A 13972-nucleotide genomic window follows, 5' to 3' on the forward strand; every position below is an offset into this window, starting at 1 on the left:
TTTTGAACCCAACCCCATTCTACTAAAATACCCTTGGGGATCATTTTAAAGGGGAAAAATATATTTCTAGAGAAAGGGAGTGATATAGAGTGAGAAAGAGAGTTCTTAAGCTTTATCCACCAGTTCTTACTCAGATCTTGGAAGATTAACAAGGAAAGCACACTAGGTCTTTATCTTAGATGAAAGATTCTACACCCTAACTCTTAATTTCGAAATTTAACTAGAAATGGACAATTAGTAAGGTAATTCATGGGTATAGGAGTTGTTCATCTTGCATGCATGTGTTATCAAAGGGTGTAAGAAGATTGTTGAGCTAAAAATGGTAGATAATCGGTTTGGGATGATGGAATCCACCATAGGAGGACCTTGAAACCTTAATGCACACCTAGTGTTTGATAAAATGCTCAAATGAGTTAGAACCATGATCATCTTCCTAATTGTTGTTCAATTTGTTACGTTTCCAAAATAGATCGAAGTTGCTATGATTTCCAGAATATTTTAGAGTGTAAGGAAGCTCAAGTGAGGTATGTTAGCTAAAATTTTCTTTAAGAATTGAACCCCACATTACTCTTGTAAGTTTCATGATGTTCACTATGAATCCATTATTCCGAATAAGCTTTGTGATAAGATATATGTTCAATTCGTGTTTTCAAATGCTCTTATTATGTTATACTATTAATTGAGGATGTGTTCCAAATTATGGATTGTGTATCTACATGTTGTAACTCCAAGTTATTTTTCATATGAAAATTATTATGCCAATTTGCGCAGAGATTGTGATTGGCATTACACCTTCACCCACACATACATTGGGCTGAGGCGGCACAGCCTCTTTGTGTGGGATTTTGGGTATTGTTGTTACAACACCACCCGCATATATATTGGAGTGAGGCGGCCTAGCCGCTTTGTGCCGTATTTGTATCGTTGTTACACCTTCACCTGCAGATATTGGGGTGAGGCGGAAAGGCCGTTTTGTGTAGGGTTTGGTACTATGGTTACCCCTCCACCCGCATACATTGGGGTGAGGCAGCGGAGCTGCTTTGTGTAAAGATGGTTACAAAGGATCTCGTCTTAAAATTGAAAAATGTTATTGGCAACTCTTAATAAACTTGCTTTGGCTTCAATGGCCATCTACACTATTCTATTATCACCCTGATTCATCATATCCAAGATTCTTGATTAGGTGTTTGATTTTCATATTAGTACTATTCGATATGTACTAACGTCCCTTTTACCGGGGGCATTGCATCTTTAATAGATGTAGGTGGTACCATATTGGAGGATGTTGACCAGTGATAGCGATGACCATTCTTCCCAGCTGACTTGGTGAGCCCCATCTTATTTCAAGGTTGTGCATCTTTTGTTTCATTTATATTATCATGTTTTGAGGTATAGCCGGAGTCTTATTGCCGACGCTATCATTATACTCTTTGGTATTTTTAGAGGCTTCGTAGATATAATGTGGGTTGTGTATTGGTGTGGGAAAAGTTGAACTAAAAATGTCACAATCATATCACATGCTCCTATTGGTAGACTATGGTTGTGAAATATACTATTTTGGATACTTATTAAATGAAGTAACTAATGGATATGTATTTAGTATTGTCTACATGATCTCTTGTTGGTCAATTTACAAGTTATGCATTCTCTTTAAATCATGGGTGAGTTGGGTAGAAAGTATTCAACAGGCTTTCTTGACAGGGTTCACTCGGTTGAGTGCCGGTAACGCTCCCCCGAGTTTGGGGCATGAAAAAATATTTGAAGTATGGCATAAAGTAAAGGGAAGTGTGTGTTGAAGGCGTATGCTAGAGTTTAATTGTTTCTATTAACCATAGTCGTAGGTATGATGTGCTTCGGATATACTAAAAGAAAATAAAGTGCTCAAGGTTAGTGTGAATTGGTGGTTAACTCGAGGAAGAGCAATCTTTAAGTGTGGGGTGAAGATGTTAGGCTAAAATGCTATACTTTTAGTACATCACTCGCCCTATATTTTATTGGTTTCGTGATTAATTGTACGACATTTCACCTAAATTGTGTTGTTTTATATGTAGCAACATCAGAAGGAATTGTTGAATGAGAGTTGCACAAAAAGAGGACAAAAATGCAAGAAAAGAGCACAAATGCATCTAGTAACTAAAGCGTGCTACAGATCAGGCTTCGTGAGGTCTATAGCCAGGTTGACTGTGCCATAAACCAGGCTTCGCGAGGTCTATATCCAGGTGGACCGCGCTATAGACCAGGCTTTGCGAGACCTATAGCCAGCTTGACCGCTCTGTAGACCAGGCTTCGCGAGGTCTATAGCACGGTAAATACAAATCAGGGGACAATAAAATCCAACCCAGATTTGGACTGGGGAATTTCGACCCTAACATATAAATACTTCCCAAATGAGTTGGAAAAGGGTTGGACACTATTTTGGAGAAGAAAACGTCTAGAGAACACGGTGGAGCAAGAAGCAAACGAGTTTTCCCTTCTTACTTCTCTATACTTTGTAGTTTAATGTATTTAAACATCATGATGATCGTTAATATAGTTATGAGTAGCTAAACTTTCTAATAGGGTTTGTTGAAATTGATTGGAGGATGATTTTCTACTACGTTTAATATATATTTGCCTTTGATTTTTTTCTACTTGTTCAACTATATTTTCATTGTGGTTGATTGAAGAGCTCTCAATTAACTGTGCCTATTTAGTATGTATATTGCTTGAGAGAGTACACATTTAGGTAATTGTTGAACAACACCACTCTTAATGTATCTCAGAGATCAATACGGTGGGTTTTAAGGCAGGATTAAAGATAACGAAACCTTGGTGCGGTCATAGTGAGCGGTGAATTAGTGCCAGGTAGCGTAGTTTGAGAGAATACGTCTAATAAATTGTGGTAGTTACTCGAGAGAGAGCTACGACACCCAAAGTACTCACGATCAGTAGAGAATACTTAAGCGAATTTATAGGAAGCGTGGTAGGGAGATTCCGACAATTGAGGAAATCATAACCCTAGACTTTTTCAAATCTTGTCCACAACATTTCCTCTTTAGTTATAGATTACTGCATTTTAATTACTTTACTCGTAGTTAGTAAACATTCAAATCGTTATTTAATATTTCTGAAGGTTAAGTACTTGAATTCGTGCGAAATTAGTGGTTATAATTAGTAGGTTAATTTCCTATGGGATTCGACTTCCGACTTATAAACCGGATTATAATTGCAACGAACGCTTAGTTCTTTTTATAAGACATAACTGAGCATGATCATTTATCTTGTATCCTTATTAGTCTTTCTTTAATATTTTATCTGCTAATAGAAAAAAATAAACAAGACATTGAATTTCAAATTACTTTGCCTTTTCCCTCTCAAGGCTAAATTATTCCTCCTGTATTTTCCACTTAAAAGTGTCATAATGTCACTTGTCTGAAGTACAAGTGTCATAATGTTCCTCTCAATACGTTGAAGAGTTTTATTACAACAGAAAATACAAAGGGATAGAAGTAAGTTTAAAACTTCTGAATGAAGTCATATATATGCTTGCTTATCTCATTTGGTCTTTCTTGGTTAACAAAGTGAGCTGCACCTTTTAAAACCACCACTTCCTCCAACAATGGAACATCTTTCTTCAATTTACCATTGTGTATGTACTCTTTAGCACCTGGTATATGATAAACCAAGTCTAATTCTCCGACGATAAACTTGGCCGGAACTTTAACTTTAGCTCCTGTCCAGGGTGTTGTGCGTTCCCAGTTTCTGCATTTCATCATAGGACAGAGAACTTTAGGATGTAAATTGTGCCATTTCAATTTCAAACTTTCCAAATATATACCACAAATCTTGTGGAACTGATATCAGGTGGCCTTTTAAGCATGTCGTTTAAGATATATTCATAGTTTACAATGTATTTAAAAATTAGTCAATTCGCTCAAACTTCAGACACAACGTCCTGAAGTTTAAACATCAAAGCTCAAACTTCATGACACCGTGTCCTAAAGTTCGAAAATTGTATCCAAAAATTTGAATCTTATGTCCTACATTTTAAATTAACAGTTCAGAAATCGAGGACACTTAGTCTGAATTCAAATTAATAGCTCAAAAACTACAGAGCCCGTTTGACATAAGAAATTTTTGCCTTTTTTTCGAAAAAATTTCATTTTTTTTTTTTCGAAATCAACGTTTGTTCATAAAATTTTCGATTTCACTTGAAGATGCATTTTGGAATTTTTAGAAAATTTGAAAAACTCCAAAAAAAAAAAAATCCAAAATTTTCACTCAGATCACTCACAAAACTTCAAAAACAGCCCAAAATTATATTCATGTCCAAACACAACTCTAATTTTCAAATACCATTTTCATTTGAATTTTCTTTCACTTTTTTGTAATTTTACAATTCTTATGTCCAAACGCCCACGAAGTCCCGAGTTCCAAATTAGCATCTCAAAATTCAGGAAATAAAAATTCTGGATACTTAGTCCTGAAATTTTCATGAATTGGCTAATCTTTAAATATATTGTAAATTCTAAATATATTTTCAATAGCAGTCTTAAAAGTGGTTATTGGTGCACTTCCTTCTTGACTAATGTGGAGGAAACGAAGTCCAAGTAATTGACAAAGGACTGAGACCTACTAGCTTCCATGTAAGAAAATTTTGATCAAAACAATCTGTAAGCAACTAATAGAACAGTCTCATGAATTTCACAACTTTCTTGACTTTCTAGAAAACATGATAGTTTATATCAATCAATTGATTACACCTCGATTTCAAATTAGTTGGGTTCGGCCATACACATCCGCTATATTGATTCCACCTTTAGTCAAACCTGCTTCATTCCAATAATAAGAATGTCTTTTAAGGCAAATTAGAGACATTTTAAAGGTAAAAGTTCCCTAAACCTCATACTTATCTTTGAACGAACACACATATTGTTTCACTCAACAACACCAACAAATTCAGTGTTATCCCACAACAGTAAGTAGTTTGTCTATTGAGCGAAATTGGGGATTTCTAAAGGTGTAGAAGTTCTCTAAATATCATACTTATACATACAAGTCTGTAACCAGAACAAAAGTCTCTTGACAAAGATCAGACCTAATGCATATGTAAAAACAACAATTTAAACGTTAATCCCAACTAGTTGAAACAAATGTGAAGTATAGAAGCATACAAGTAATTAAAGCGAGGAAAACAAATGCAATTGAATTTATGATATCATAAAGGCGAGGAAGGCTTACATGGGAAAAGCGCGATAGTAGTTAACTCCACCAGTGAAGCCAGTCTGCTCAAACTTGTTGGTATAGTAATTCAAATCTTCCTCCGTCAGCCAAGACGAAAGCTCAATTGGAGCATCAGGGATAGCCTCAACGCCTTTGCCTTTAGGAAAATAAAATGGCGCAGAGTCGCAGAATCTGAGAAATTTCTTAAGAACAGACTTAGCACCAATTGGAGAAAATTCAGCTTCAATTTCTCCTGGTATCTGCAGGTAAGATTATAGATAAACTTTCTAATTTAATCACAACGAAACTCCCACTGTTATTCTTTGTGCATATAGAACAACCTTATTTTATCAAATTTAAAAAGTACTTCCTTCACAAATGAGATGGAGAGCATTGTTGCATTAGTAAGAGTTATTGTCGTGCGATCAGAAGGTAACGAGTTCGAGTTGTGGAAACAACTTCTTATAGAAATTTAAATTAAGAGTGTTGAGGCGGATCTAGAATTTCTAGAATATCAGTGCACTACTAAAGAAAGGAAAATAAAGAAAATATTAAGTGGAAATCAATCACTATTCCTCTGGGTAAATAACTTAGCATTCAATCAAGTACACCATTCAATCTTTTCGAAGCATGAGACTAACAGATAATATTAGATCAATTCTAAAAAATACGTACATAAAATATATAGTTTGGCGGAGAAACTATGAGTTTACATGCATCATAATTTGGACAATAATTCGCCCCCTCAATAGACTCATCGTGGTTTGGCCCATCCCTAAAACCCCGTACATAGGGAGAGTTTAATATACTGTGCTGCCCTTTATCACGACTGATTTATTTTGTATATGAAGTCTTTTTCTTTTTTTCCCTAATTAGTAGCTCATACTTCATACCAAAAAAGTCAAATTTCTGATGCAAGTATTCGATAGGGGGAGAACCTGAAATCTCCAGACATAATGATCATCACCATATATAGCCCTCGATCATTCCATCAACAATATGCATGCGTGGGTTCCTTGGAAAATAATGGATACTCAAATTAACCAAAGCCTTAACTTTGTCTGGCCTAAAAAGGGATAAATGCCAAGCAATTAAGGGACCCAAGTCATGACCCACAACAAACACCTTATCTTCATTAGGAGCTATGGCTTCAATAAGTGCTATGACATCACCCACAAGGTGAAACATACTGAATTTTGTATGGTCATTAATGGGTGCACCTGTTACCAAAAAAAAAAAAAAAAAGAAGGAGAAAGACTGTTAGAGTGAGAACAACTTTTCTTTAAAAAGATATTGCCCATATACTGTTCGACAAAATGCACATAATTTCCTTCGTGATACAACAAAGCCACCGTAATTCAAATTAACTTAGTCATTTCTCATAAAAATTCTAAATTTTGTAGAGCTGAAAGAGAACTACTACAAAAAAATCATCTTATTTCATGAAAATAAAATTCAAATATTAAACAAAATTGAAAATATCAAGTCTTTTTATACATAATACTTCAAACTTTTATCTTAGCCTTCTGATATAAAAATTGGAAAAAATGACACTGTATAGTCGCTCTCAAAATAATAGCCGAAAAATATACTATATATATATATATATATATATATATATATATATATATATATATATATGCAAAGGAGGATCTAGGATTTAAACTTAATGGGTTTAGAATTTAAGATTCTTAGTATTGAACTCATTACATTTCTAAAATAATGGGTTCATATCTACTCGTTATTGCAATTTTAGTAAATTTTACACATAAATTTATGTTCCGCATCAAAAGTTATGGGTTCAATTGAACCCGTCGGTATTATGCTACATCTGCCTTTATTTGTATGTTATGTATAAAAAAATATAAATTTTACATGCTTTTAGGTCGTCGGATGTAAATAGTTTCGGCTACGGGGTAAAAGCGATGTGCACCCTGTCACACCTCCTTTTTACCTATACCCCCGGAAGGGTATATAAGGAGTTTTTCCAATTAAAGGACAATCGAAACGGGATCATATTATTAAAAGATTCAGAGTCGCCACTTGGGAGAATTTTATGGTGTCCCAAGTCACCGGTTGAATCCCGAATCGAGGAAAAGCTAGACCTTGTATTACAGTCCGCGAACCAGAAATCTGGGTAAGCAATTCTGTTAACCCGGGAGAAGGTGTTAGGCATTCCCGAGTTCCGTGGTTCTAGCATAGTCGCTCAACTATTGTAATTTGCGTATTATCTGATTTTTATACATGTTTTAACCTATGGTTCAATTTTAACTTTTTAACCGCTTTTATTTAATTTTAAAAAAATTCAACGTCACATAAAAAAGCGTTTTGAACCGCGTCACATAAATGCGCACTCGCAGTCCGCAACACATTTTATATAACATTGTTAGGATTTGGATTTAGGTCACATAAATACGCACCCGAATTTAGGAAGGTAAATTGTTGAAATAACGCGCCTAAAGCAACTACGTATTTTTAACTTTACGAGGGACATGGGAATTTGCTAAACGGCGCGCCTCAATTTCCAAAGAATTAAGATTCATCAAGTGATGACCATAGGTTATATGATTCAAATGTGTGAATGGGACGCCTCAAAATTATTCAACTAAAAGAATTAGGGAGATGCGTAATGAAAACTAATTTGAAATTAAATATCCCTACCACACCCCGAAAACAGTACCCTTGATTTAATTATGTGCCTAAAGCTTGATCAACCATCACTCCACCTAGTTCAAACTCAACTTTGTATATCCTCTCTTAAAATGCCGAAATCAGTACTCATAAAATCTGTTCGTACTATGTACACATTTGGCATTTGCCTATTTATCAACATCACAATTTTAATCATATACAATGCACCGAAATTTTCACAATTAAGCAATCATTACTTCAATCCAGACGAGCTCATCACATGAACCAAAACCGCCTTCCACATAACTTCTACACATTCATTTCTAGTCTAAGTCCTAACCATTCTGTTAATTTGCTTATGACGATTTGGTTTTAGACGAATAAAATCAAGCCAATTGTTGTCCAAACTTGTGAAAACTATTTACAACTACCAAATCTATACCTTGTAATAATATTGACATCACTTTGTTATAAGAAACAGACTAATTACACTCTTAAACTAAAATAGGCAATTTATTATCAAGAAGGAGAAATAGTCTACAAATTGATTTGATAGGCAAATTCACACTGCATCTACCATGAATACACAATTGAACCTCTCCGAATATCCCAATACTTTAAACATAATGGACCTTATCAATTTACCTCTAACTTATGGTTATCACAATAGCTGTTCTCATACAAGATTACAGACAAACAAAAACACTTATCTCAGCTGGAATTAAAGATGTTTGACGAAGTATCCTACTGTAGTTCCTTGATAGTCCCATACTACCATACACTTAGCTAACATGGCTTAAACACAAAAAACTTAGTTAATGGTCAACATTCTATCAAGTTTCCTTTCTCAGCAGTTCAAAACCAGCTATAACCATAAGAGTTTCAGAGGCAAGTAAAATTACTATAGGGCTATACTGACTTCAAAGAGGCAAGCTGACTAATAGCTCCCATATTAAGCATACGACATGTCAATTAACTAAAAAAAACAAAACAGAAACTAAACTAATAGATTTGAATGTGCAGAAGACTCATTTGGAACTCCAGCTTTCATTTCATTTCAATACCAAAACCTTGTGTGAGATATTCTAAAAAAACATGTACCTGGAAGTAAAGATGAAACAGATGGGTGAGGATTTCACCAGTAACATCAGTAAAGTAGAATTCAGCAGCAACAAGTGACCCAATTTCAAACTCAAAAAATGATATACAGCAGCCCAGAAATCAGTTTTGATCGAACAGCAAACCAGATTCAATAATCTTCGATGAAATTGACTCAAAATCAAGGAGACAGTGAATAAAATGCAAAATTTGCCCAGACTTTTTCAACGAGAAACAGATTCAAGCCCTTTATCACACTTGATGAACCATAGATGCCTTAACAAGTTGAAATTTAAAAATCGAAATCAATGGAACCACAGATCCCAACTGCCTCTCTGTGTATATGAATTTAGTCTCCCTTTTCTCTGAGGTCTGTCCCCCATTATATACCTCATCAACCAGCCCTTTCCAGCTTCTCTTTTCTTTAAAAATGTATTCTTTTAGCTTCTGAAAATGTCTCCCATGTTCTCTTACTTTCCAGCTCTAAAAGGGTATCAAGCTGACCACTGTCAGTTTCCTTTTTATTTTTAATTCACTCAACTAGACTAGTGCTTTTTATTAATTTAGCAGTGCGCCACTACCATTTGTTGTGAGACATAATTAGTAACCACTCGCGCTAAACAATCTGAGCGGAATCACCGGCACCAATGATCATGGTATGCATTTGGATTAATCAGCCCAGTCTATTTAAACAATCTCCTTTCCAATTATTTTACTTTGTTCTCCAAGATTTCCACAACCCAATTTTACTTTTCGCCAACTTACGGACCTTGTTCGACTTGTAGTGCCCTGAAGGGTTTTCACCGACAAACCTCACTCATTTGTTTTCTCTCAGCTTTCATCGCCTCATGGTGCCTACGAAGGTTTTCACCAATAAGACTCTCATTTTTATTTTCTCTCAGCTTTTGTCGCCTCATGGTGCCCATGAGAGTTTTCACCAGTAAGACTCTCTCATTTTTTTTTTTGATTTTTCTTACTTAAACTGGAGTGTTGCCCCTGATATGAATTCTCTTTACATTGCTCGACTTGGCATCTTTCGAAGACTGATCTGAAGGTCTTTCTTTGGACCGTAATGTGGGCTTTTGGATGGGGTTATAAAGAAAGGGTATCAAAGGCTCAAAACCATTTTGACACGGGTTTAAAATTACAACTCTTGGAATCACAGTTCTTATTACAAGTACAACTTCTGCCCCAGTTTCTTGCTTGGGGATCTTTTGATATTTCATTTTACTATGACCGAGCCCAGAAGCTACCTACGTATCCTTAACAGAAATCAGGTCAAACGTAGTTCACACGTGAATTTCCTTGTTGTTATACTTTTTACTTCTTTTCTTTTCTCTTTTTCTTTTCTTTCTTTTTCTCTCTTTTTCGTTATTGATTCCAAAAGAGGGGTATGAAAGATGTAAATAAGGCTCTAAAGGGGGAACAAAGGGTGAAGTGTTTAGATAGCAGAACAAATTGCCTTCGTCATTCCAATCTTCGAAATAATGTCAAATACAAACAATCAACAATTATAACAAAGAAATCATACATAGTATCTTTTTACTGCATCAGAATTGATAGCCATGTCTATGCATTTTCCTTCGATATCTGTTAAACATAAAGCACCATTGGACAATACTCTGGTCATAACGAATGGCCCTTGCCAATTTGGGGCGAACTTGCCTTTCGCTTCATCCTGGTGTGGAAGGATACGTTTCAGCACCTGTTGGCCCACTTCAAACTTCTGGGGACGTACCTTTTTGTTGTATGCTCTTGCCATTCTCTTTTGATATAACTGGCCATGACACACTGCTACTAATCTTTTTTCATCAATCAAATTCAACTGCTCCAAACGGGTTTTGACCCACTCATTATCATCAATTTTAGCCTCAGCGACAATCCGAAGGGACGGGATTTCAACTTCCGCAGGTATCACTGCTTTAGTTCCATATACCAACAAATAAGAAGTTGCACCTACTGAAGTACGGACAGTAGTGCGATAACCCAGCAACGCAAATGGTAATTTTTCATACCATTGCTTGGAACTTTCTACCATTTTCCGAAGTATCTTCTTTATGTTTTTGTTGGCTGCCTCAACTGCTCCATTTGCCTTGGGACGATATGAGGTAGAATTGCGATGTGTAATCTTAAACTGTTGGCATACCTCTTCCATCAATTTACTATTAAGATTAGAACCATTATCCATGATGATCACCTTTGGGATTCCGAATTGAGATGATATTTGAGTGAACAAAATCGACCACTGCTTTCTTGGTCACCGATTTGAAAGTTTTGGCCTCAACCCACTTGGTGAAATAATCAATGGCTACCAGAATGAATCTATGCCCGTTGGATGTTGCTGGCTCAATTGGTCCAATGATATCCATGCCCCAAGCAATGAAGGGCCATGGTGCCGACATCGTGTGCAATTCCGATGGTAGAGAATGAATCAAATCTTCGTGTATCTGGCATTGACGACATTTGCGAACAAAACTGATACAATCTCGCTCCATGGTGAGCCAATAATAACCTGCTTGGAGAACTTTCTTTGCCAGTACATACCCGCTCATATGTGGTCCGCAAACTCCCGAATGTACTTCGAAGATGACAGTCGTAGCTTGTCTAGCATCTATGCATCTTAATAATCCAAGGTCTGGTGTTCTCTTATACAAAACTCCTCCACTTAAGAAGAATCCATTTGCCAACCGTCGAATTGTTCTCTTTTGATCCCCCGTGGCTTGCACTGGATATATCCCCCTTCTGATGTACTCCTTGATATCGTGGAACCATGGTTCGCCATCAAGTTCTTCTCCAATCATGTTACAGTAAGCATGTTGATCTCGGATTTGAATATGTAGAAGATCGACATAAGCTTTGTCCGGATGGTGCAACATTGATGCCAGGGTAGCCAAAGCATCGGCTACCTCATTATGGACGCTCGGAATATGCCTGAACTCCACTGATCGAAACCGTTGACAAAGATCATGTAAACATTGTCGGTACGGTATGAGCTTCAAATCTCGTGTTTCCCATTTTCCTTGAATTTGGTGTACCAGAAGATCCGAGTCTCCCAAGACCAAGACTTCCTGGACATCCATGTCTGCAGCTAACCTTAAACCCAAAATGCATGCTTCGTATTCAGCCATATTGTTGGTACAATAGAAACGAAGTTGAGCTGTAATAGGATAGTGATGCCCTGTTTCAGAAATAAGCACGGCTCTTATCCCCACTCCTTTCATGTTAGCAGCCCCATCAAAGAAAAGTTTCCAGCCTAGTTTTTTAATTTGCTCCAGTTCATCGATATGCATCACCTCTTCATCGGGAAAGTAAGTTTTCAATGGCTCGTACTCATCATCAACCGGATTCTTGGCCAAATGATCGGCAATGCTTGGGATTTCATCGTAGTCCGAGTCACATAGATTATGTCAAACTCTGTGAGCAAAATCTGCCACTTCGCAAGTCTTCCTGTCGGTATTCGCTTTTGAAAGATATACTTCAATGGATCCAAGCGTGAAATGAGGTAAGTAGTGTAGGATGACAAATAATATTTCAATTTCTGTGCCACCCAAGTTAGGGCGCAACATGTCCTTTCCAGGTGAGTGTACTTAACCTCATAAGTCGTGAACTTCTTGCTAAGATAGTAGATGGCCTGTTCTTTCCTGCTGGTGACGTCATGCTGCCCCAGTACACAGCCAAATGAATTTTCCAGGATAGTCAAGTAAAGAATCAAAGGTCTCCCTAATTCTGGTGGTACCAGCACAGGCAAGTTAGACGAGTATCCCTTTATCTCATTGAATGCTTCTTGACACTCATCAGTCCACTTGATCGCAACGTCCTTCTTTAGCAACTTAAAAATAGGCTCACAAGTTGTCGTGAGCTGAGCAATAAATTTGCTGATATAGTTCAACCTTCCTAACAGACTCATCACTTTAGTCTTGTTCCTCGGAGGTGGAAATTATTGCATGGCTTTGATCTTTGATGGGTCCAACTCGATGCCTCGCCGACTGACTATGAATCCCAATAGTTTTCCCGATGGAACACCAAATGCACACTTGGCAGGGTTAAGCCTGAGGTTGTACCTGCGAAGCCTCTGGAAGAGTTTCTTCAAATCCTCGACGTGGTCGGCCTGATGCTTTGATTTTATGATCACATCATCTACATATACCTCAATCTCCTTGTGTATCATATCATGAAACACAGTAGTCATTGCTCTCATATAAGTTGCCCCAGCATTCTTCAACCCAAATGGCATTACCCGGTAGCAATAAGTTCCCCATGGTGTGACGAAAGTTGTCTTTTCCGCATCTTCTTTGTCCATTAGAATCTGATGATACCCGACATAGCAATCCACAAAAGATCCAATCTCGTGCTTGGCACAACTGTCAATCAAAATGTGAATATTGGGTAGTGGGAAGTTATCCTTCGGACTTGCTTTGTTGAGATTGCGGTAATCGATGCATACTCTAATCTTGCCATCCTTCTTCGGCACAGGCATGATATTAGTCAACCAAACAGGATACCGAGTGACGCGAATAACCCTTGCATCCAACTGCTTGGTAACTTCTTCTTTAATCTTCACACTCATATCAGTTTTGAATTTCCTCAACTTTTGCTTGACGGGAGGGAATGCTGGATCAGTGGGCAATCTGTGGACCACTAAATCAGTGCTTAAATCTGGCATGTCATCATATGACCACGCAAAAAACATCTTTGTACTCGATGAGTGTTTTGATTATCTCCTCCCGGATTTTTGGCTCGAGGTGAACACTTATTTTAGTCTCTCGGACATTGTCTGTGTCCCCTAAATTGATGGCTTCTGTGTCATTCAGGTTGGGTTTGAATTTTTCTTCGAAGTGAATTAACTCCTTACTAATCTCTTCGAAAGCTTCATCCTCATCATCATACTCTGATTTGTAATCAAAATCTACTTCTTGAACTAATATTTCGGAATCAGATTGATTTTTAAGACTGGGCTGAGGATTCCTTATGCATACCATGTCATAGAACTAGCGTAAAAAGAACAAGACTCCTTCCGAGTAGGGAGAGGAGTAGCCTTCCA

General features: G+C 37.0%; 1 pseudogene; it reads right to left on the minus strand.

Annotated features, from left to right (window-relative positions):
• Positions 1–3363: 3363 nt before the first annotated feature.
• The window catches only part of LOC104220052 (epoxide hydrolase 2-like), a 35006-nt pseudogene continuing 24397 nt past the window's right edge, over positions 3364–13972 (minus strand).

This window comes from Nicotiana sylvestris, chromosome 5 (genome assembly GCF_000393655.2).
Source record: "Nicotiana sylvestris chromosome 5, ASM39365v2, whole genome shotgun sequence".
Lineage (NCBI taxonomy): Eukaryota > Viridiplantae > Streptophyta > Magnoliopsida > Solanales > Solanaceae > Nicotiana > Nicotiana sylvestris.